Consider the following 22,351-nt stretch of genomic DNA (forward strand, 5'->3'; position numbering starts at 1 on the left):
ACATGATTGGGTATAAAAAGAGCTTCTCAGAGTGGCAGTGTCTCTCAGAAGCCAAGATGGGTAGAGGATCACCAATCCCCACAATGTTGCGCAGAAAGGTAGTGGAGCAATATCAGAAAGGTGTTACCCAGCGAAAAATTGCAAAGACTTTGCATCTATCATCATCAACTGTGCATAACATCATCTGAAGATTCAGAGAATCTGGAACAATCTCTGTGCGTAAGGGTCAAGGCCGTAAAACCATACTAGATACCCATGATCTCCGGGCCCTTAAACGACACTGCACCACAAACAGGAATGCTACTGTGAAGGAAATCACAGAATGGGCTCAGGAATACTTCCAGAAACCATTGTCAGTGAACACAATCCACCGTGCCATCGGCCGTTGCCAGCTGAAACTCTACAGTGCAAAGAAGAAGCCATTTCTAAGCAAGATCCACAAGCTCAGGCATTTTCACTGGGCCAGGGATCATTTAAAATGGAGTGTGGCAAAATGGAAGACTGTTCTGTGGTCAGACGAGTCACGATTCGAAGTTCTTTTTGGAAATCTGGGGCGCCATTTCATCCGGACCAAAGAGGACAAGGACAACCCAAGTTGTTATCAACGCTCAGTTCAGAAGCCTGCATCTCTGACGGTATGGGGTTGCATGTCTGGAAAGGCACCATCAATGCAGAAAAATATATTCAGGTTCTAGAACAACATATGCTCCCATCCAGACGTCATCTCTTTCAGGGAAGACCCTGCATTTTTCAACAAGATAATGCCAGACCACATTCTGCATCAATCACAACATCATGGCTGCATAGGAGAAGGATCCGGGTACTGAATGTCCAGTCTGCAGTCCAGATCTTTCACCTATAGAGAACATTTGGCGCATCATAAAGAGGAAGGTGCAACAAAGAAGGCCCAAGACGATTGAACAGTTAGAGGCCTGTATTAGACAAGAATGGGAGAGCATTCCTATTTCTAAACTTGAGAAACTGGTCTCCTCGGTCCCCAGACGTCTGTTGAGTGTTGTAAGAAGAAGGGGAGATGCCACACAGTGGTGAAAATGGCCTTGTCCCAACTTTTGGGGGATTTGTTGACACCATGAAATTCTGATTCAACATATTTTTCCCTTAAAATGGTACATTTTCTCAGTTTAAACTTTTGTTCCGTGATTTATGTTCTATTCTGAATAAAATATTAGAAGTTGGCACCTCCACATCATTGCATTCAGTTTTTATTCACGATTTGTATAGTGTCCCAACTTTTTGGGAATCCGGTTTGTATATATTTGTGGCCTTTGTTGCATTTGTGACAGTCAAATACAAAGTTTAAATACTGCAGTTATATTCTTGGTTTAAAAAAACACCAATTTTTTGCAAGACCGTTCATCTGGGGCCTTTACTGCATTTGTCACAGTGAAATACTACCTTAAAATACTGCAATTATATTCTGGGTTTTAAAAAATAAGCATTTTTTGCAATATCCTATATCTGGGGCCTTTGCTGAACTTGTCACAGTAAATTACAATCTTGAAATAATGCAATTATATTCTTGTTTTAAAAAAAACACCCATTTTTTGCAATACCCTACATCTGGAGCCTTTACTGCATTTGTGACAGTGAAATACAAGCTTGAAGTACTGCAATTATATTCTGGGTTTTAAAAAACCACCAATTTTTTACAATATCCTACATCTGGAGCCTTTGCTACATTTGTCACAGTGAAATACAAGCTTAAAATACTGCAATCATATTTTGGGTTTTAAAAAACATCCATTTTTTGTAATACTCTACATTTGGTGTATTTGCTTCATTTGTCACAGTGAAATACAAGCTTGAAATAATGCAATTATATTCTGGGTTTTAAAAAATAACGCATTTTTTTTGCAAGACCCTGCATCTAGGGCATTTGCTGCCTTTGTCAAAGTGAAATACAAGCTTTAAATACTGCAATTATATTCTGGGTTAAAAAATAAAATAAAAATGTTTTGCAATACCCTACATCTGGGGCCTTTGCTGCATGTGTCACAGTGAAATACAAGCTTAAAATACTGCAATTATATTCTGGGCTTTAAAAAAACACACATTTTATGCAAGTTCCTACATCTGGGGCCTTTGGTGCATTTGTCACAGTGAAATACAAGCTTGAAATACTGCAATTATATTCTGGGTTTTAAAAAAACACCCATTTTTTGCAATACCCTACATCTGGGGCTTTTAATGCATTTGTCACAGTGAAATGCAAGCTTGAAATACTGCAATTATATTCTTTTTTGCAATACCCTACAACTGGTGCATTTGCTACATTTGTCACATAAAATTACAAGCTTGAAATACTGCAATTATATTATTATTATTTTTTTATATATACTTTTTTTGGGAACACCCTACATCTGAGACCCTTGCTGCATTTGTCAAAGTTAAATACAAGCTTAAAATACTGCAATTATATTCTAGGTTTAAAAAAACACAATTTTTTTTTCAATACCCTACATTTGGGGCCTTTGCTGCTTTTGTCATAGTGAAATACAAGAAACACTGCAATTATATTCTGGGTTTTAAAAAATAAACATCTATTTTTTGCAAGAACCTACATCTGGAACCTTTGCTGCATTTGTCACAGTCAAATACTATTGCTAGATACTGCTATTATATAGTGGTTAAAAAGAACACCCATTTTGTGCAAGATAATACATTTGTGGCTTTTGTTGCATTTGTCACAGTGAAATTCAAGCTTGAAATACTGCAGTTATATTCTGGTTTTAAAAAAAAAACACCAAAATACCCTACATGTAAAGCCTTTGCTGCATTTGTCACAGTGAAATACAAACTTGAAATACTGCGATTATTACTTTAATTATATTCTGTGTTTTAAAAAAAAACACCCATTTTTAGCAAGACCCTACATCTGGGGCCTTTGCTGCATTTGTCTCAGTGAAATACAAGCTTGAAATATTGGAATTATATTCAGGTTTTTTTTTAAACACCCATTTTTTGCAATACCTACAGTTGGTGCCTTTGCTGCTTTTGTCACAGTGAAATATAAGCTTGAAATACTGCAATTATATTCTGGGCTTTAAAAAAAACTAATTTTTTTGCAAGACCCTACATCTAGGGCCTTTGGTGCATTTGTCACACTGAAATACAAGCTTGAAATACTGCAATTATATTCTGGGTTTAAAAAAAACAACAATTTTCTGCAATACCCTACATCTGGATCCTTTGCTGTATTTGTCACAGTGAAATACAAGCTTGAAATACTGCAATTATATTCTGGGATTTAAAAAAACACCAATTTTTTTACAATATCCTACATCTGGAGTCTTTGCTGCATTTGTCACAGTGAAATACAAGCTTGAAATACTGCAATTATTTTTTGGATTAAAAAAAAAGTTTTTTGCAATACCCTACATTTGGTGCATTTGCTGCATTTGTCACAGTAAAATACAAGCTTGAAATAATGCAATTATGTTCTGGGTTTAAAAAAAACACCCATTTTTTGCAAGACCCTACATCTGTGGCCTTTGCTGCATTTATCACATTAAAATACTAGCATTATATACTGCTGTTCTATTCTGGTTTAAAGAAAAAAACACCCTTTTTGGGCAAGCTAATACATTTGTGACCTTTGTTGCATTTGTTACATTCAAATGCAAAGTTGAAATACTGCAGTTATATTTTTTGTTTTAAAAAAACACCACTTTTTTTGCAATACCCTACATCTGGTGCCTTTGCTGGATTTTTCACAATGAAATACAAGCTTGAAATACCGCAATTATATTCTGGTTTTAAAACAAACACCCATTTTTTTAAATACCCTACATCTGTAGCCTTTGCTGCATTTGTCACATTCAAATACTAGCATTATATACTGCTGTTCTATTCTGGTTTTAAAAAAACACCCATTTTGGACAAGATAATACATTTGTGACCTTTGTTGCATTTGTTACATTCAAATACAAAGTTGAAATACTGCAGTTACTAAATTAACATTTTTTGTGACCGTGAAATAATTGTATAAAATTAAAGAAATGTTTCCTCTTTATGACACTGGCATGTTTACTGACATAAGCCATCCGTTAGTTGGGTGGGTGAACGCAAATAAAGAGGAGAGCGTCAAATTAGGGACGTGGCCCTGATCATGGTGCTGCTGGTGGAGCTACTGTTGCAAGGTTGAGGACATGGTCAATCTGTCCCAGCTACACGCATAAGTGAAACACCTTCCTCAGGTGCTAGTAGGCGACAGAACCTTCAGCGTTATTTGGTAGGGCCAAATGTGGCTCTACGAATGGTGAGGCCAGAACAAGTACAAGCGATAGTAGATTGGGTGGCTGACAGTGCCTCCAGTTCCTTCACGTTGTCTCCCCTTGCAAATCAGCCAAGCAGTCTGAGCCCCAAGTCATGGAGCAGTCTATTCTGCTTTTTGATGACTCTGCTAGCAGGGTTTCCCAGGGCCATCCACATAGCTCTGCCCTAGAAGTTGATTAGGGTGAGTGCACCGATGCCCAACCACTTATGTTTAAGGATGAGTACATGGGAGAACCACAGCAGCACGTCTCTGAAGATGAGTAAACACAGATGCCAACTGTTGTGGCTTTCTGCAGTGTGCAGACCAACAAGGAGGGCAGGGGTGAAGACTGGGTGGAAGATGATGTGGAGGACGATGAGGTCCTCGACCGCACATGGATTCAAGGTCATGCAAGTGATCTGTGTAGTTCAAAGGAAGAGGCGGTGGTACATTGTCGGGTGAAATTCCCAAATTTTTGGCTGTGATATATTCCTGCTCTACCTACCTAGTAGACAGGGAAATAGATTTCACTAATTTGTCTGGTACATTGTCGGGTGAAATTCACCAATTTTGGGCTGTGATATACCCCTGCTCTACCTAGTAGACAGGGTGATACATTTCACTAATTTGTCTGTTACATTGTCAGGTTAAATTCACCAATTTTTAGCTGTGATATACCCCTGCTCTACCTAGTAGACAAGGAAATACATTTCACTAATTCGTCTGTTACATTGTTGAGTGACAAATGCTTATCTTTTGCGCTAGAAAGTACATTTGTGGACAGTACGAATAGTGAGGTCAGAACAAGTACAGACTATAGTAGATTGGGTAGACTATAGTAGACTACAGTTCCTTCACATTGTCTCCCACCCATCCCCCTGCTGAAAGATCAGAGTTGGCACCTACAGCCCATGGTTATCTGTCTTTCAACTCTCCCCCTTGCAAATCAGCCAAGTAGTCTGAGCCCCAAGTCATGCAATAGTCTGTTATGCTTTTTGATGACTCTGCTGGCAGGGTTTCCGTGGGCCTTCCACATAGCCCCGCACCAGAAGTGAAAGAGATTAAGTGCACTGATGCCCAACCACTTATGTTTCAGGATGAGGACATTGGAAGACCACCACAGCACATCTCTGATGATGACAATACACAGGTGCCAACTGCTGCGGCTTTCTGCAGTCTGCAGACCGACAAGGAGGGCAGGGGTAAATAGTGCGTGGAAGATGATGTGGAGGATGATGAGATACTAGACCCCACATGGGATCAAGCTCATGTGAGTGACCTGTCTAGTTCGGAGGAAGAGGCGGTGGTCACACAGAGGCACCATCACAGCAAAAGAGGGAGCAGGGTGCAAAAGCATCTGTTACATTCTTGGGTGACACTTTACAATTTTTGCTTTGAATAAAGCCCTGCTCTGCATAGGTAACAGGGACCTAAATTTCAAATAATCGTCTGTTACATTGTTAGGTGACATTTTACCAATTTTGCTGTATACAAACCCCTGCTCTGCATAGGTGACAGGGACCTAATTTTTATAAAGTTGTCTGTTCAATTGGTGGGTGACATGAACACAGTTTTGCCATGAATAAAACCCTGTTCTGCATAGGTGACAGGGACCTAAATTTCAAAATATCGTCTGTTGCATTGTCAGGTGACATTTTACTAATTTTGCTGAATGCAAACCCCTGCTCTGCATAGGTGACAGGTACCTAATTTTTGTAAAGTTGTCTGTTCAATTGGTGGGTGACACAGTTTTGCCGTGAATAAATTCCTGCTCTGCATAGTTGACAGGGCCTGAAATATTCAAAAATAGTCTGTTTCATTGGTGCGTGACATTAACCCATTTTTTCAGATGAAAAACTCCTGCTGTGCATAAGTGACAGGGACTTAAATTTCAAAAATGTTTCATTAATTGACCAGCGCCCCCTCCTTTCATTCGATTCTTCCGCTTTAATAATTTGTCCCACATTTCAGCTCGATCACATTGCAGCCATTGACCTCCCTTGGATGTGGTATCATTTTCTCACACTCCCTCTCTGGCATGGAATTCCGATTTTCCGCTAACCGTGATCAACATATTAGGTGCAGAAAATAACATTGAAAGTTGATAGAGATGGATCGTGGCCGCCACGGGGACGTGCGATCAGGCAGAAGTTATCTAGAGTCAACAAAGCGACAGCAGGGTCTGTCTAACGTTTCCAAATCCTAAATACCCCAGTGACATTCCCTGAATTTTTCATTAATCATTCAAATAACAGGGCATCTTAAGAGTCCTGTATTGTAATTTATCGTTACTATCTCCCCGTGTCAGGAGTGGGTAATTTTCTGCTCGCTCCCTCCTTTACTAGGAATCTTCTGCTTCAAAAAAGAGACAGCAGTTTCTAGGAGCAACAGTACCACTCATAGAATAATGGGAGAACTTTTGCGTGAACATATGAGTGTTGTCTACATGCTGGAGTGTCCATATGGCCTTTAGTATGTAGGACGGACTACTAGGAAACTAAAAGTCAGAATTCAAGAACTTATACAAAACATAAAAAAAAGTATTAGATACACACAGTGTCTCTGCACATAAAAAAAAAAATACATAACAAAAAAACAGAAGGTTTGAGGTTTATTGGACTTAAACAGGTCAATAATAACTGGAGAGGGGTGATCTATTGAATAGAATAAATCGAAAAGAAGTAGACTGAATCTATAAGATGGGGAGTTTGGACCCTGATAGTTTGAATGATGACTTTGACATAAAGGCCTGTATAATAGATAAATAAAATTTGGGTTTGCCATTGATATGCCGCACATTCAAGAATTGTGAATCTGTGACTGTAAATATAAACCTTTGGCAACAATATGGGGAAGTTGGTGTGACATTTTCTCATTTGCAAGATATCATAATGTGTGTAATTTTATGCAATGAAAAAAGAAAATGGGGTTATGTATATTTTATATGGGGTTATATTTGAATATCTATTAGAAGGGGACAAGTGTAGCAAAATGTAAAAACTAAAGTCCATATGGACGCTGGTGTGGTGAACGATAAGTGGAGCTAAGATGACGGTAGGGGAGTGTAGTTAAAATCTTTGTGGTGTAAGAGAGAATAATGGAGTAGAAGATGAATGGTTGTAATCAACCATATGACTAAAAAAGGAGGAGACAGGAGGTATTTTTATGGATTTTAAAGTTATGTCAGAAAAAAAGGTTTTTAAATGCAATATTTTTTTTAATTTTATGTATCTGAATATGACTGTATTGGAATTTTATAACAGATATGAGGAATGGGGAATTCTGCTATGTTATAATCAAGTGAATCGAGGTTGTGGTAATGCCCATATTACCTTGACCCTGGGTTCACACCTGAGCGTTTCTCAAACGCGCGTTTTACGCGCGTTTTTGTCGCGCGTTTTTATGCGCGTTTTTTGTAATAGTAAACGCGCGTTTGACGCGCGTTTGTGTGATTGACTGCAGTGTCCTATGGCCACAAACGCGCGTCAAAACGCCCCAAAGAAGCTCAAGTACTTGATTATGCGTCAGGCGTTTTACAGCGCGATCGTACGCGCTGTAAAACGCCCAGGTGAGAACCATTCCCATAGGGAAGCATTGGTTTTCATGTGTTGAGCGTTTTACAGCGCGTTTGAACGCGCTGTAAAACGCTCAGGTGTGAACCCAGCCTCAAAAATAAGCTATCTAGATAAGTCTACAGGTGCCCCTTACGAAGCGGAGGTGAAACCCGGGTCAGGCTTTGATGAGAGAATGTGCACATTTTATATGATTGTTGTTTTATAGATCTTGTGAGTAGAATTAATCCTTGTATTTAAACTAAGTTGGCAGTACTTCACTATGTCGGGCCATTTCTTCTGTTCTCTAGGAGATTGGAGCATCGACTTTTTGATAATCTACGCAGCATACTGAGTAATAACATCGTAAAGACACTCCTTTTTTACTCCTAAATGTGAACTTATACCTATTCTGGGAAGCGCAGTTTTCTCTTCTTATTTTATTTTGGCACTGTGATTGCTGTGTTATACATACAGCATGACAGCCTATATGTGGTTTTCAATGGCAGACCAGGGCCTGTCTGCTGCCTGAGGCAGGACCTAGTAGTCTACCTTTCAGTTTCACACTAACAGATATAATGCACTACATTACATTACAGTATTACAGTGTACCGTATTATATGAGTGACCAAGGGTACAAGTATCCTACTAGGAAATGCTCTCCACACAGCTGTCCAATACAGTCACAAAATCACCAATCACACAACATGTCCGTCCACGAGGGGGCACTTTGGCACTCACAGCACCATGACCTGAGACGCGACTACAAAGGGAACTCCTCATACACACTTGCCAACACACAAGGCTACCAAAGAGTTAAGCAACCTCCAAAACGCATCACACATCCACACACAAAAAATGATTGCCATCATTTAATTAGCACAGCAGATGAGATACTACACTACAGACACACAGCACTCACAGGGACACACTAACTTTCAATGGTAACTCGGCAAAGCGGCAGTTATAAAATTGTTATACACAAAAAAACTGTGCTACAAGTTACAAGAAGATGACAAAAGGGCACACATAAAGCTCACAGTACAGAGAATAAAAGGGACGACATAATCTCTTACTGATTTGATTGGCTAAGGATTTATAACATAATCTGTTAGATTTAACTAAAGAAAGACAACAAATGGGGGAATTAAAACCATGGAATACTAACCTCTTTGGCTAACCTGTCATGTTTCCCTGCTGTGATGATGTATCTGCACTAAACAGTATCTGTTATTTAAACCCACAGAACTTATCACGTCATTTATATTGCACAATAAATGTCATAAAAATTGTGTTTTTGTACCTTGTCCACCCTTCATATGTCAGTAGAAAATAAAAAGGTTATGCAGTGCATAGATGAATAAAAAAAAAAATCTCTAGTGTCATGAGTCTGGACTATTATCCGCAGTACTATACTGTATGGGTAGTACTACAAATAAGGAGTACAGGCCAACATTTTTTTATTTTCTACTGCCCCCTGTCCCCCACTTTCAGTGCTCAAAAGTGCGCTGAAATAAATTCTCGGGACTGCTGGTCATGCACACAAAGAGAGTCCTCTACATTATGTTAGCGCATCAGTCTAGGCATTGTATTTCAGCACAACTTTGAATGCTGGCAATGGAGGAACGGGCAGTGAGAATATATAAAAAGAACAATCTGGACTGCTTATCCATAGTACTACTGATTTAGTATTGCAGATACTAGTCCATGATTGTGGTAACAGATTCCCTTTAATTGTTGATGACCTATACTTAGAATAGGTCTTCAATATCAGATCATTGGGGTTCAAATCCCCGCTGATTTCATATTGATGACCTATCCTAAAGGATAGGTTATCAATAGTTAAATCCTGAAAACCCCTTTAAGGCCTCATGCACACGACAGTTTTTTTTCACGGTCCGCAAAAACGGGGTCCGTGGGTCCGTGATCCGTGACTGTTTTTTCATCCGTGGGTCTTCCTTGATTTTTGGAGGATCCACGGACATGAAAAAAAAGTCGTTTTGGCGTCCGCCTGGCCGTGCGGAGCCAAACGGATCCGTCCTGAATTACAATGCAAGTCAATGGGGACGGATCCGTTTGACGTTGACACAATATGGTGCAATTGCAAACGGATCCGTCCCCATTGACTTTCAATGTAAAGTCAGGAGTTCCTTTACTTTCACACTTGTGTTCATAATGCAGACGGTGGCTCCGTTCAGAGCGGATCCGTCTGCATTATATTGTTAAAACATTTCTAAGTGTGAAAATAGCCTCAGACGGATCCGTCCAGACTTTACATTGAAAGTCAATGGGGGACGGATCCGTTTGAAAATTGAGCCACAGTGTGTCATCTTCAAACGGATCCGTCCCCATTGACTTACATTATAAGTCTGGACGGATCCGCTTGCCTCCGCACGGCCAGGCGGACACCCGAACATAACTTGAAGCGTCCCCATCACCATGGGAACGCCTCTACGTTAGAATATACTGTCGGATATGAGCTACATCGTGAAACTCATTTCCGACAGTATATTCTAACACAGAGGCGTTCCCATGGTGATGGGGACGCTTCAGGTTAGAATATACTGAAAAACGGTGTACGTGACTGCCCCCTGCTGCCTGGCAGCACCCGATCTCTTACAGGGGGCCGTGATCAGCACAATTAACTCCTCAGGTGCCGCACCTGAAGGGGTTAATTGTACTATCATATCCCCCTGTAAGAGATCAGGGCTGCCAGGCAGCAGGGGGCAGACCCCCCCCCTCCCCAGTTTGAATATCGTTGGTGGCACAGTGTGCGCCCACCATCGGGCCCCCCCCTTCCTCCCTCTATTGTTATAAATCGTTGGTGGCACAGTGTGCGCCCACCATCGCCCCCCCTCCCTCCCTCTATTGTAATAAATCGTTGGTGGCACAGTGTGCGCCCACCATCGCCCCCTCCTTCCTCCCTCTATAGTTAAAAATCGTTGGTGGCACAGTGTGCGCCCACCATCGGCCCCCCCTCTCTCTATAGTAGTAACAACCATTGGTGGCAGTGTGCGGCCTCCCATTCCCCCCCCCATCATTGGTGGCAGCGGAGTTCCGATCGGAGTCCCAGTTTAATCGCTGGGGCTCCGATCGGTAACCATGGCAACCAGGAAGCTACTGCATCCCTGGTTGCCATGGTTACTTAGCAATAGTACAATTGTAGAAGATTCATACTTACCTGCTTGCTGCTGCGATGTCTGTGACCGGCCGGGAGCTCCACCTACTGGTAAGTGAAAGGTCTGTGCGGCGCATTGCTAAAGAACTGTCACTTACCAGTAGGAGGAGCTCCTGGCCGGTCACAGACATCGCAGCAGCAAGCAGGTAAGTATGAATCTTCTACTGTTGTACTATTGCTAAGTAACCATGGCAACCAGGGCTGCAGTAGCTTCCTGGTTGCCATGGTTACCGATCGGAGCCCCAGCGATTAAACTGGGACTCCGATCGGAACTCCGCTGCCACCAATGATGGGGGGGGGGGGAAATGGGAGGCCGCACACTGCCACCAATGGTTGTTACTACTATAGAGAGAGGGGGGGCCGATGGTGGGCGCACACTGTGCCACCAACGATATTCAAACTGGGGAGGGGGGGGGTCTGCCCCCTGCTGCCTGGCAGCCCTGATCTCTTACAGGGGAATATGATAGTACAATTAACCCCTTTAGGTGCCGCACCTGAAGGGGTTAATTGTGCTATCATATCCCCCTGTAAGAGATCGGGTGGTGCCAGGCAGCAGGGGGCAGTCTTGTACAAAGTTTGCAGTGTATTCTAACTAGAAGCGTCCCCATCACCATGGGAACGCTTCTGTGTTAGAATATACTGTCGGAAATGAGTTTTCACGAAGTGAAAACTTAGATCAGAAAAAGCTTTTATGCAGACGGATCTTCGGATCCGTCTGTATGAAAGCAACCTACGGCCACGGATCACGGACACGGATGCCAATCTTGTGTGCATCCGTGTTCTTTCACGGACCCATTGACTTGAATGGGTCCGTGAACCGTTGTCCGTCAAAAAAATAGGACAGGTCAAATTTTTTTGACGGACAGGATACACGGATCACGGCCTCGGCTGCAAAACGGTGCATTTTCCGATTTTTCCACGGACCCATTGAAAGTCAATGGGTCCGCGAAAAAAAACGGAAAACGGCACAACGGCCACGGATGCACACAACGGTCGTGTGCATGAGGCCTAAGTATCAAACTAGGTTGCATCTTTAAAGTAATTTCAAGATCTTAAAAACAAGGTATTAACTCCACCATTCTTGTTCTCCAGGGGGATGCTGAACATTTCCTCTTTGGAAATAAATTAACATAATTTAAAAAAATAATAACACATTGATCATGGGATCAAAACTCTGCAATGAATATGAGCAATCTACAGACAAACAACTAACATTTTCTGCATAGAACCATGGAGATAGGCTGAAAAGCACCTGGGATTTTCCAGGCTGGTATCCAGCTACAATTGATTAGCCTACCACAGCTGGACAGACAGAAAGTCTATACTAGCTTTGCCTCAGTGTTGAGAAGGATAATGATTAACTTGGATCACAATTCCATTGAATTTAGCAATATATTTATGAACGTCATATGAATTAAAATTACATCCAGCTTTCATCTTGCTCAAATAAAGAGATACACCAAAGGAACATGATGTGTCAATGCACAGGCTTATATAAATGTTTTCCCAGCTAAAATGAAGATGCGATAAGCTTTTAACACCACGAATACTGTACATGGCAGTTAGAGATGAACAAATCAATTCTACCGACGTGGAACTCATCCTAAATTTCATGTTATTCATTTCAGTTGAATATGAGACACACACATAATTTTTGGGATTGAGTACGCCTTTATTACTATCAAATCATCTAACATACATACTCAGTACTGCGACGCAGAGCAGGCCAAAAGGCAGCACTTAAAAAAAATACTTACAGTCGTCTTTCATAGCATGGTATTGTTTTGTAAAGCACAGGCTAACCTACAACATACATCACAATGCATGCTACACTAGCATTCCTATTCAATCACAAGTTAACACAAACCTTCCAACAAAGCATTTAGACAGTGATGAGGGGTGGGGGATAGGAAGGAGGGGGAAGGGAGGGGAAATCACATGTGCAAAGCCTTATTGAAAGGACAGACACAAATGCGGGGAGAGTGTAAAGGTGAGGGGTTTAGTCCTCCTCTTATTCGTTGTCAATGTCCAAGATGTTGTAATCCCGCAACAGGCTGTAGATAAGCATGCGGCAGTCCAGGACGGACATGCTCGCCCTCCTGAGGATAAGCCAGTTCCTGGAAAGCCATATAGCGTCCTTAAAACAGTTCATAAGGTGATAGGACTCCTAGATGCCCTTAACAGTATGAATCCCAGGAAATAGTCTGTACAACACCAAGGTGTGTTGCAGGCTGTTTCTGGGCACAGAGTTTTTGGGTTCATGTTCCAGGGCATTCAACAGTCCCTGTGCAAAGGGGCACTCCCAAACAGGTGATAAGATGTTTCCTCCGTGAAAGGGCACCTGGGGCAGTACTTGGTTTTGCACAGGTTGCAGGCATGCATGAATGACTGGATGGGTAAGCCTTCCTGGATGGCCATCCATGACAAGTCCTTGTGTCTGTTGGTTAACTTGTCTGAAGACACATTAGTTCATACTGTCTCTGCAGTTTCATCAGGGAGCCCTGGAATTAACTCCACCAATTCCTCCACTCTGATTAGCTTGTGGATCATCTTGGGTTTTCACACATCAGGCTTGAGGCCCTCCAGTTGATGTTCCCGCACAAACCTGACAACATCTCCCTAATACCAGGGAGCGTGCCAGTTGTAAGAGATGGAGCTGTTGCACTTGTCCCAGCCTAGACATCTCCAGAGGGGCAGGAGGAATAAGTGGGTCATGGCTGTGCCCACAGGGCTGTTTGCAGTTCTCACAGTCTGGTCAATGCTGTTACAAACAAGGGTGATTTGCAGTAAAGTGAGCAGGTCCGGAATGCCTTTCCCACCTTTGCTGGGCTCTTTGTACATGATGGCTCACTTCACTCTGTCCATTTTGGATCCCAAAACAAAGTGAAACATTGTCCTGGTGATGGCCCTAGAAACAGTGTCAAGAGAGGGCCATGCCTGTGCGGTTTACTTTAGCACAGGCAGAACTTCATTACACAGGACGAGCGCATTGCCCTCAATAGTGAGCTATTTGAGGCTCCATAGTCCAATCCTTTGTTTAACCTTGGGCAAGCATTCTTCCCAAGACTTGAGGGCTGTGTCTTCCTTCCCAAACCAGACTCCCAGGATCTGGATGTAGTCCGATTTGATGGTAAATGGGAAGGGGGGAGGAGCATAGCCTGCAGTTGATTTTGGCCCCTAAAGCTTGTCCAAACTACTCACAGGTCTGGACGAGTGCAGTCACTGAACTCCAGTCAGCACAGAAGACGGTCACATCGTCCATGTACAGCGAGCACTTGACCTCGTAGTGTCCAGGTACTGTTTGCGGTGATCCCTCTGATCTCTTCATTGTGCTGGATAGACTCCACAAAGAGCTCTATAACACAAACAAAAAGGAGAGGTGATAGAGGGAAGGCTTGTATGACCCAAGGGAGGACAGGAAAGGGGCCAGTCTTCCAGCTGTTCACCAACACCGCGCTGTAAATATCAAGGTACATTAGGTTAACAAATGAACAGAGCCTCCTGCTCAGACCTGCCTATAAATTCATGAGAGACTTGGTTAAATGCCTTCTCCTGATTGAGGCTGACCAGGGCCGCATGTAAATGGCGGTCTTTGATTTATTGTACCGTGTCTCTCATGAGAGCTAGAGTGTCTGCTCTCAGGAATGCCGCAGGTCTGATCCGGGTGGATAAACCTGACGATGACAACCTTCAGCCGGTTGGCTAGTACCTTGGCGAGGATCTTGTTGTCCACATTAAGGAGAAAGATGGTACGCAAGTTTTTCAGGTCACATTTTTTCCCCTTCTGCTTATACAAGATCGGGATAATGTCTTCCCTCAATGATGGGGGCATTCTACCCTCCACCACCATCTCCTCATAGAGTTCCAGCAGGTATGGACAGATCATATTCCCTAGGTATACATAGAGCTCCACTGGAAGACCAACACTGCCGGACCTGAAAGATCTAGCGGCAGAGAGCAGCTCCCCTACCGTCTGCGGGTCATCCATTGCCTCTGCACCTGCAATATCAAGATGGTTAGTGATACCTGACAGGAATTTATCGGCAGCTATCGGGTTTGTGTTTTTCAGGAAGTAGAGGTCGCTGTAGTAGTCTGTGACGACTCCCATCACTTCCTTCTTCCATGATCGCATGTTGCCATCCTTGTCTCGAAGTTCATTCAGGGTCGTGTTGCTGGCGTGGAGCTTCCTGAAAAACAACGAGTTGCATTGCTTATCCTTCTTCAGATTCTCCACTAGTGATGAGTACATTCCCCGGTTTGCCGATTTATTTATTTTTTAAATTGGTTTAATCCGAATATATTTGTGGTGAATTTCGTTAAAAAACGGCTATTTCCTGGCTGCAGAGAGCCATTATAATGGTGTAGAACACCGTGCCTTGCAGTAACACGCATAGGGAGTCTGCTTTGGTAGTGAAATAATACTGTCTGCAGGACTGCTTGATAAAGACCAACTGAGGTCGAAACATCGCTGTATACTGGCTGCTTGAGTGAATAAATCACCACTATTTTCATCATTTACCGGCGAGTGCTGCGGATTATTGAATTGTCTGGATGAGTTGGGACCCCCAGCCAGGATCCCTATCTGCGCGCACCATTTGGCTTATAAGCCATTTCCTGGTCAGTACCCAAATGAGTGGGATGAGTAGTGCTGCCAACCCCTGAATTTTCTATATTGTGGAGGTAGCAGCAGCATTAGGAGACCACAGTGACAGAGTGTGGAGGTGGGTGGCAATAATAGTACCCATTGATGATGGTGAGTGTACCGTAAGAAGGAGCACTTGGCATCAGATGTGTGGCATCAGGTGGGTGCAAGAAGAAAATTGTCTCTTTTGTCAAAGTGTTGGTGTGGCACCATGGATGATCTAGTCTAATGCACCAGGTATTGGTGGGTTGAAAGTTTCCTGGCCATTTTTTAGGATATCTTGCAGATAAGTGTAATACTTCAGGAACCACTTGTAAACCAAATTGAACATGTGTGCCATGCAGGCTGCATGGCTCAGCCCTCATTGACGCAGCGGCAACACAATTTTCCTCCAGTTGTCAGTCACCATGGTTACGATTTTGAGTTGTCGCAGAGAAAACCATTGATTTCTTGATAAAGGACATTGAGTAGCTCCTCCCCCTGTGTGACTCCATTCGCCAAGGCAAACCAGGTGCAGAACAGCTTGAGAGTGACTAGTCGCACATGGCTTGCATACACTACATGCCTCCAACATAATTCTTGGATCTCTACATAAAAATAATGTATTTGCTGTAAATCGCGAGAGGAGCATATTTGGAGACATTGGGCCAGATTTATCATGACTCTGACAGCTCACTCCACTTTCACATATGGCTAAAGTCAGTTTTAGCCAAGTCAGATTTATGATCGGCCCTTTAACCACTTCAGCCCCGCTAGGTGAAACCCCCTTCATGACCAGAGCACTTTTTACACTTCGGCACTACACTCCTTTCACCGTTTATCGCTCGGTCATGCAACTTACCACCCAAATGAATTTTACCTCCTTTTCTTCTCACTAATGGAGCTTTCATTTGGTGGTATTTTATTGCTGCTGACATTTTAACTTTTTTTGTTATTAATAAAAATGTAACGATTTTTTTGCAAAAAAATGACATTTTTCACTTTCAGCTGTAAAATTTTGCAAAAAAAACGACATCCATATATAAATTTTTCGACAAATTTATTGTTCTACATGTCTTTGATAAAAAAAAATGTTTGGGCAAAAAAAAAAATGGTTTGGGTAAAAGTTATAGCATTTACAAACTATGGTACAAAAATGTGAATTTCCGCTTTTTGAAACAGCTCTGACTTTCTGAGCACCTGTCATGATTCCTGAGGTTCTACAATGCCCAAACAGTAGAAAACCCCCACAAATGACCCCATTTCGGAAAGTAGACACCCTAAGGTATTCGCTGATGGGCATAGTGAGTTCATAGAACTTTTTATTTTTTGTCACAAGTTAGCGGAAAATGATGATGATTTTATTATTTATTTTTTTCTTAGCATAAATTGCCAGGGCAGTATAACTACGCCACAAGTGACCCCATTTTGGAAAGAAGACACCCCAAGGTATTCCGTGAGGGGCATGGCGAGTTCCTAGAATTTTTTATTTTTTGTCACAAGTTAGCGGAAAATGATGATTTTTTTTTCTCTTTTTTCCTTACAAAGTCTCATATTCCACTAACTTGCGACAAAAAATAAAAAATTCTAGGAACTCGCCATGCCCCTCACGGAATAGCTTGGGGTGTCTTCTTTCCAAAATGGGGTCACTTGTGGCGTAGTTATACTGCCCTGGCAATTTAGGGGCCCAAATGTGTGAGAAGTACCTTGCAATCAAAATGTGTAAAAAATGGCCTGCAAAATCTGAAAGGTGCACTTTGGAATATGTGCCCCTTTGCCCACCTTGGCAGCAAAAAAGTGTAACACATCTGGTATCGCCGTACTCAGGAGAAGTTGGGTAATGTGTTTTGGGGTGTCATTTTACATATACCCATGCTGGATGAGAGAAATATCTTGGCAAAAGACAACTTTTCCCATTTTTTTTATACAAAGTTGGCATTTGACCAAGATATTTTTCTCACCCAGCATGGGTATATGTAAAATGACATGTAAAACAAAAACAAACAAAAAATTTCCGCTAACTTGTGCCAAAAAAAAATGTCTGAATGGAGCCTTACAGGGGGGGGGGGGGTGATCAGTGACAGGGGGGGTGATCAATGACAGGGGAGTGATCAATGACAGGGGGGTGATCAATGACAGGGGGGTGATCACCCATATAGACTCCCGGATCACCCCCCTGTCATTGATCACCCCCCTGGTAAGGCTCCATTCAGACGTCCGTATAATTTTTACGGATCCATGGATCGGATCCGCAAAACACATGCGGACGTCTGAATGGAGCCTTACAGGGGGGTTATCAATGACAGGGGGTGATCAGGGTGATCAGGGTGATCACCCCCCTGTCACTGATCACCCCCCCTGTAAGGCTCCATTCAGACATCCGCATGATTTTTTACGGATCCATGGATCAGATCCACAAAACACATGCGGACGTCTGAATGGAGCCTTACAGGGGGGTTATCAATGACAGGGGGTGATCAGGGTGATCACCCCCCTGTCACTGATTACCCCCCCTGTAAGGCTCCATTCAGACATCCGCATGATTTTATACGGATCCATGGATCGGATCCACAAAACACATGCAGACGTCTGAATGGAGCCTTACAGGGGGGTTATCAATGACAGGGGGTGATCAGGGTGATCACCCCCCTGTCACTGATCACCCCCCCCTGTAAGGCTCCATTCAGACATCCGCATGATTTTTTACGGATCCATGGATACATGGATCAGATCCACAAAACACATGCGGACGTCTGAATGGAGCCTTACAGGGGGGTTATCAATGACAGGGGGTGATCAGGGTGATCAGGGTGATCACCCCCCTGTCACTGATCACCCCCCCTGTAAGGCTCCATTCAGACATCCGCATGATTTTTTACGGATCCATGGATACATGGATCGGATCCACAAAACACATGCGGACGTCTGAATGGAGCCTTACAGGGGGGTTATCAATGACAGGGGGTGATCAGGGTGATCAGGGTGATCACCCCCCTGTCACTGATCACCCCCCCTGTAAGGCTCCATTCAGACATCCGCATGATTTTTTACGGATCCATGGATACATGGATCGGATCCACAAAACACATGCGGACGTCTGAATGGAGCCTTACAGAGGGGTGATCAATGACAGGGGGGTGATCAGGGAGTGTATATGGGTGATCACCCGCCTGTCATTGATCACCCCCTGTAAGGCTCCATTCAGACGTCCGCATGTGTTTTGCGGATCCGATCCATGTATCCATGGATCCGTAAAAATCATGCGGACGTCTGAATGGAGCCTTACAGGGGGGTGATCAATGACAGGGGGGTGATCAATGACAGGGGGTGATCAGGGAGTGTATATGGGTGATCACCCCCTGTAAGGCTCCATTCAGACGTCCGCATGTGTTTTGCGGATCCGATCCATGTATCCATGGATCCGTAAAAATCATGCGGACGTCTGAATGGAGCCTTACAGGGGGGTGATCAATGACAGGGGGGTGATCAATGACAGGGGGTGATCAGGGAGTGTATATGGGTGATCACCCGCCTGTCATTGATCACCCCCCTGTAAGGCTCCATTTAGACGTCCGTATGCGTTTTGCGGATCCGATCCATGTATCCGTGGATCCGTAAAAATCATACGGACGTCTGAACGGAGCCTGACAGGCGGGTGATCAATGACAGGGCGGTGATCAATGACAGGGGGGTGATCAGGGAGTTTATATGGGGTGATCATGGGTGATCAGGGGTTTATAAGGGGTTAATAAGTGACGGGGGGGTGTAGTGTAGTGTAGTGTAGTGTGGTGTTTGGTGCGACTGTACTGACCTACCTGAGTACTCTGGTGGTCGATCCTAACAAAAGGGACCACCAGAGGACCAGGTAGGAGGTATATTAGACGCTGTTATGAAAACAGCGTCTAATATACCTGTTAGGGGTTAAAAAATTCGGATCTCCAGCCTGCCAGCTAACGATCGCCGCTGGCAGGCTGGAGATCCACTCGCTTACCTTCCGTTCCTGTGAGCGCGCGCGCCTGTGTGCGCGCGTTCACAGGAAATCTCGCGTCTCGCGAGATGACGCATATATGCGTGACTGTGCGCAGGGCTGCCACCTCCGGACCGCACATCTGCGTTAGGCGGTCCGGAGGTGGTTAAGACTGTAATAAATGTGGTTTGACGGTAGCAGTTTATCCGTCAGTAAGCAGCTTTACAAAAGTCGCACATCTTTACGAAAAAGTCACACGTCTTTACGAAAAAGTCGCATGTTCTATTAAAAAGTCTCATAAGATAAGCATGGTCCTCACTGGAGTGAAATTGCGCAATTTTTTGTGACTTTTTTGCGACTTTTTTGCGACTTTTTAAATAGTCACAATAGTAAATCTGTCTAGAAATTAATTTACATAAGAAAACACGCCCACTTTTAGAAAACTGGCGAGCATAGTGCAGAGCAGAAAAAAGTCGCAAATTTTTGCGCAGCTTTAGTGATTGCGCAAAAATTTGAGACTTTTTCACTCCATTATTCTGACTTGAGCTAATGATAAATCTGGCCCATTGACTTGACAAGATATACAGAGCAGCAGAGTTCAGCCACCTCTATTTGCTTCCCTCTGTTTACTGCTCCTGAATTAAAATTGGGGCAACCAGCTTCAGCTTCCTCTGTTGTGTATGCCTACAGAGTCCTTTTGTTATGGTTTTGCATAGAGAGCAAGAATGTTACGCACATTTCTGAAAGAACTCCTGATCTACAGAAACTTAGACTCCAAAGCAGAGGCTTTCCTGTCATCTCTTGTGTGCTGTGGAGATCGAATGCAGAGGGAGGAGATAAAAACACATGAATATTTTTAACTTACTGAAGCTGCTTAATTTAATTGTGAATAGATGGTAAAGGCAAAATCTGATGGTGTGTTGTCATCAGCGTCTTCATTATGTTTACTACAGGACCCATGGTGACATAATTAGGTCCATACAGCAAAAGGAGGTCTACAATCACCCGGAAAAAAAAATGTTTGGGGAAAAAAATGTCATTAATGAAAGGGGGATGGAAGATGTTTGGATGCATCTTGAACTCCCAGGTCGCTGCTGGGAATGATGTTGTTCGAGTAGTACGCAACTTTTACAGACTGACAATTATACGCAACCAAACCGAAGATAAATCGATTTTAGAGGAAAAATTGTTAGGAAACATTCTTTCCTATATATTTACTTGTACCTACAGTAAAGTGCAAATTCTGCCAAATATTACAAGGAAGAGGCACTCCTATACAACCTATATATCACATAATGGAGGGCCTCATTCATATTGTGGTGCAATTGTTCAGGTAGTGGGACTCCTACACTCATAAAGCATATTCACTAAGTAAAAGGCTGACAAAAATTACAAGGAACTCCAATACACCCTTTATCACACATAAAGGACGGCATCATACGCCCTTGAAAAATTGACCCTGTAAAACATTATATGTGAGGGCCTATAGGTGAGATCACCCAGTAAAAGATTGTAGTTGAGGGCCTGTAGGTGAGCTGACCCTGTAAAAGATTGTAGGTGAGGGCCTGCTGGTGAGCTGACCCTCTAAAAAATTGTATGCAAGGGCCTGCAGGTATGCTAACCCTGTAAAAGATTGTAGGTGAGGGCCTGCTGGTGAGCTAACCCTGTAAAAGATTGTAGATGAGGGCCTGCTGGTGAGCTGACCCTCTAAAAAATTGTATGCAAGGGCCTGCAGGTATGCTAACCCTGTAAAAGATTGTAGGTGAGGGACTGCTGGTGAGCTTACCCTGTAAAGTATTAAATGCGAGGGCCTGCAGGTGATCTGACCCTTTAAAACATTATATTCAAGGGCATGCAGGTGAATTGACCCTATAAAACATTGTATGCGAGGGCCTGCATGTAAACTGACCCTGTAAAACATTAGATTTGAGGGTCTGCAGGTGAGATTACAGTGTAAAACATTATATGTGAGAGCCTACAGGTGAGCTGACCCTCAAAAAAATTACATGTGAGGGCCTGTAGGTGAGCTGATCCTGTAAAAGATTGTAGGTGAAGGCCTGCTGGTGAGCTGACCCTCTAAAAAATTATACGTGAGGGCCTGCAGGTGAGCTAACCCTATAAAAGATTGTAGGTGAGGGCCTGGAGGTGAGAAAACCCTCTAAAAAATTATATGCGAGGGCCTGTAGGTGAGCTGATCCTGTAAAAGATTGTAGGTGATGGCCTGCTGGTGAACTGAGTCTCTAAAAAATTATATGCGAGTGCCTATAGGTGAGCTGACCCTGTAAAAGATTGTAGGGAAGGGCCTGCTGGTGAGCTAACCCTGTTAAACATTACATGAGAGGGCCTATTGGAGAGCTGACCCTGTAAAAGATTGTAGGTGAAGGCATGCTGGTGAGCTGACCCTCTAAAAAATTATATGTGAGGGTCTGCAGGTAAGCTGACCCTGTAAAAGATTGTAGGTGAGGGCCTGCTGGTGAGTTGACCTTGAAAACGTTATATGCATGGACCTGCAGGTGAGCTGACCCTCTAAAAAATTTGATGTGAGGGCCTACAGGTGAGCTGACCCTATAAGAGAATGTAGGGAGGGCCTGATGGTGAGATGACCCTGTTAAACATATGCGAGGGCTTATAGGTGAGCTGACCCTGTAAAAGATTGTAGGTGAGTGCCTACAGGTAAGCTGACCCTATGAAACATTACATGCGAGGACCTGCAGGTGAGCTGAACCAGTAAAACATTATATGCAAGGGTCTGCAGGTG

Source organism: Bufo gargarizans, chromosome 1, assembly GCF_014858855.1.
Source record: "Bufo gargarizans isolate SCDJY-AF-19 chromosome 1, ASM1485885v1, whole genome shotgun sequence".
Lineage (NCBI taxonomy): Eukaryota > Metazoa > Chordata > Amphibia > Anura > Bufonidae > Bufo > Bufo gargarizans.